The sequence below is a fragment of the Stylophora pistillata genome, chromosome 4 (genome assembly GCF_964205215.1).
Source record: "Stylophora pistillata chromosome 4, jaStyPist1.2, whole genome shotgun sequence".
Taxonomy (NCBI): Eukaryota; Metazoa; Cnidaria; class Anthozoa; order Scleractinia; family Pocilloporidae; genus Stylophora; species Stylophora pistillata.
Window position 1 is genome coordinate 32346855 of NC_142522.1, and position 3971 is coordinate 32350825.

General features: G+C 41.0%; 2 pseudogenes across 1 annotated transcript; one reads left to right on the top strand and one right to left on the bottom strand.

Annotated features, from left to right (window-relative positions):
• Positions 1–776: 776 nt before the first annotated feature.
• Positions 777–1683, top strand: LOC148733385 (uncharacterized; annotated as a pseudogene).
• LOC148733386 (uncharacterized) lies at positions 1508–2866 on the bottom strand (annotated as a pseudogene). The gene is made up of 2 exons (XR_016000039.1): positions 2203–2866; positions 1508–2111 (listed from the first exon to the last, which is right to left on the bottom strand). The product of XR_016000039.1 is annotated as an uncharacterized LOC148733386 (transcript).
• Between the last annotated feature and the right edge of the window lie 1105 nt (positions 2867–3971).

Here is a 3971-nt window from a genome sequence, read left to right on the forward strand (position 1 = left end):
GCTTCAGACATCATTACGAGTAATCCTCACCCTATGTTATGTACTTATATATTGTCCTGTTGTACTGAAAAGTGACATCGGGTGAGGTAGCATAGAGTCCTTCATTTAAGTAAATTCTTCTGCTTGTCCAGCGAGTTGCTTATTAGTCTGCAACTCCGTACACTAAAAAGATGCGTGGCCTAGTCCAAGCTTACAGCCTGCAATCGTCCGCAACACGAACTATTGGTTTCACGCTTCCGTCGCCACGTCGAAAGGAATCATCAGAAAAAAACTAGAAAATTCTACGGAAGGAAATTTGTGATGTGTGAAATTTGCCCTTTTTGTAGATTTTCTGAAATTCCGCTCCGTAGAATTTTTTAAAAATCTTTGTGCATTTTCCTTTTCAAGTGCCAAAAGCAATCACTGAAAAAAATCAGGGGGTCACCGGGTTAGTTTTCGAATTATTTAAGCCACAAGCTAAAAAATGCGTCTGAATAAGCCTATGAAAGCGTTGCCATGGAAACTGCTAGTGACGAAATGACACTTATTTTTGGATAACCAATGATTATGTAATTCAACCCCGTAAAAGTGTTGAACTGGCCTTGGTCAGTCTTTCTGTTGTATTCTTTCAAAGTTACAAACCATCAAAAAGATGAAAACCGGTACGAGCCACCTTAACTATTGAGTCTTTCGAAGACATTTCAACGGAAAATATTTTTATGTTTATCTTAATAAGTTTACATTTTTCCTCGACCATCGGTCAAATAGATGAATTGTCGTATTTTGCTTTTAGAGCTATGGAGTGGACTTAAGATCATGATGTTATTTTGCTTCGAGAAATCCTGGCGAGCGATTTGTTTTCATTCAAAAAAGGAAGTGTTGCCAAGGGAGAAAGGTGGGAATCGATCACAGAAAAGTGAAATCAAGTGAAGACACTCTGTTTTCATCTCAAAGATAAGAGGGCAGTAAGAGACCGATGGGTTCTTCTCCAGAAGAAGTATAAGGCTAAGATGCATCAAGAAGAAACTGCAAGTGGAATATCCGTGGACGATATGTCTGAAATAGATGTTTTGCTCGAAGAACTCGTCGGGAAAGAAGAAAGCTTAAACAAAGTTGGTGATGCCCAGTCAAGAAAGCAAAAAGAAGATAAAATCAAGGCAGAGGACATAAGGCAGAAAGCTTTAGAGCGATACAGCGAAACGAAAAAGCGCAAGTCAACAGAGAATGGCGACGAATGCGAGTAGAAACCGAAGCGCCAACGGAGAAGTGCTCGCACCGAACCACTAGTTGAATTCATGCAAGAGAAAGTCAAGACTGAGCGAGAATTACGACAACAAGAGCTGGATCTAAGAAGACTAGAGCAAGAGCAGAATCAGCGAGTGATGGTGACTGTCTTACAGTAACAACAACAAACAAATCAAGCCATTCTGTCGGTTATTCAAAAGCTTCTTGAGAAGAAAGAATGACATTTTCCCTAAGTATGAACATGTAAAGTCAGTGTTAATTTGTTTCAGCAAAAAGACAGGTATTTGTTGAAATTGATGTCTTATTATTTACTTGCGTTTTGTGAATTCGAAAAAAAAAACCAAGTTCATTCATTATTATTGTTACAAGTTTGATCACTTCTGCATTGTTGACCACCAAGAAGAATTCAAGTACTTAATGAATTTGTGTGTAATTAAAATGGCCTTCATTTCTGCTCGGTTTATTTGAGAGAATTTATCTAAAATAATACTGCAATGAAGGAGGGTCTAGACCAAAAAACTCTGAGGTTTAGTTTCCATATAGCCAGGTAACAGCATTATTAAGAAGTGCACATACAAGATACATTTTCCCCACACTACTCATTCCAATTTTCAGGTTTTTCTTAAAATCCAAAAACTTGAAGTCGTTGATGATGTCACCAAAGAGCCAGTCCACAGTTACTCTAACAGAACTCATGTCAAAATTGTATTGTTCCATCATCGGTGTTAGGACACCATGGCGAAATGGGGCCTGTAGGTGTATTCGCAGTGGATACGCGGGATCACCATAAACACTCATGGGTTGGCCAGTTGGGGAAAATGCATTCCTTTCCAATTCCTGGAGAAGATTGGAATCTACCAACATGCTTGCATCATGTTTTCTCCCCTCTGCATACCAAAACGGATAAATAAAATTAATAAATTAAAGAAACCTTATGTGGCAGCTTATATTCATGGCATCCCAGTGAACATAACTTACCGACAGGCCCATACATATTTCCAATGAGTCCATTTGGTAGAGCGACGGACTGAAACTTGAGGGAATGTACCTGTTTATGGCCATTGTACACCATTCTTTGGTGTTGGCCTGGGCGAGAAATTGGTCTGACTGTTCCGTCAATAAACCCAAAGCAGTTGCTGAGAGGTGCACACTTTGCATGAATAACATCTGCATACTCCTGTAGCATTGGCGGACTCAATATATCAAAATTCCATTGTGAAATACGATGACCATGGCTCAAAAAATATGATCCATCATTGTATTGGTAATCATACTTATTTCAGGAACTGGTCTTGCGAAACGATGAATCATGTCTGAATAGCGACATGGATACGAGAGGCGCTTCAGAAGCATACAAACCTCTTCAGTTCGGTCACACGTTGTTCTTTGTGGACAGCGAATAGTGTCTGGTAATTGAAGGACATTTGCCAATAACGTTATGTCCGGTTTTCGCACTCTGAACTCCGCTTAACACTCTGATTCATCCATCTGGTCGAAATCAAACTTAGGTAGGAGCTGTAAGGGAATTCTGGATTCTTGGAACTGTAACTTTCGTACAAGGTCAAAAATTCTTCGTCACTGATGATTTTACTATCGTAGAAAAAAAGAAGCAGATTTCTCATCTCACTGAAGGATGACACGCTCTCACACAGCTTATCTTAAAAGCGAACAGAGTTTGCTACCGACGTCGCCGCCGCAAACCTCGTCTACCTGCTTAACGTTTATATTTTAGTGGGAACGACGTTGTTCTCTTCCCAGGCTCTTTCGGTCGCTAAAGTTGCCGTTGCCTCTTAAACCTCCGGTGCTTAAGTTCCCTAATTTACGAAGTTTACAGTGCGGTCAGGAGATGACGTCACTACGCTGATCGGAAAATGCTAATCATTCGGGTCTACTTCACCCTATGTTATCTAATGCCGACCTTTTGACGAGTCGGAGCCATTTTTTTGCGAGCCCCGGGAAAATAACATCCAAATCTGGACATAATGCCTTTTTATGGTCATGGTCCCTAGCCTGCGAACAGGCTCCCCGTTCGTGGGGGCACAGACGTGGGGACACAGGAAGGGGAGCCTCCCCTTCCCCTGCTTCGCGCCGTTGTGCTCCTCCAAGCCGGGAGCCTGTACGCAGGCTATATCGTCCCAGGCGTTCCTTGTTTAAACCGCGGAAACTGAGGATGAGAGTGCGACAACTTGTCTTATCGTGTGCTCGCTGATTGTAAACAGCACAATTTTCGAAATGTTGTGTTTTGGGAAGGTCGCACGGCAAAGATTCCTGTCTTATACGCTGTTCTCACATAAAAACGCACACACCGTTCGTGGTAGGCCCACACTAAACGATGTCGAGCGTTTTCGCTAAACTGCGAAAATACTGGCAAAACTGTGACAGCCGATTAACAACAAACTATAAAGCTGAGACGAACACCTCACTCGAAGGTGGCGCTAACAACAGCGAATTGGATAGGGATACTGACAGAAGCAACATGAATAGTAATGTTAAATATCTAAGCTTAGCTCTTCCGTTAAATACCTGTTTCTGTAATTGGTTTCTATCAGGTTCGATTTGATATTTTGTACATAATCACTATTGTGCAAGCGATCGTGGAAGTTGCTTTGCTCTTTGCATGGAGTTACGAGTGCTTAGTAGAAGACACGATGAATACTCTTGATGACTGATCTTCTAAAAAAATTTTCCAATATGACCAATGTATATGAACATAATGATGTTACAGTGTCATTAAAGGTAAAAAAATT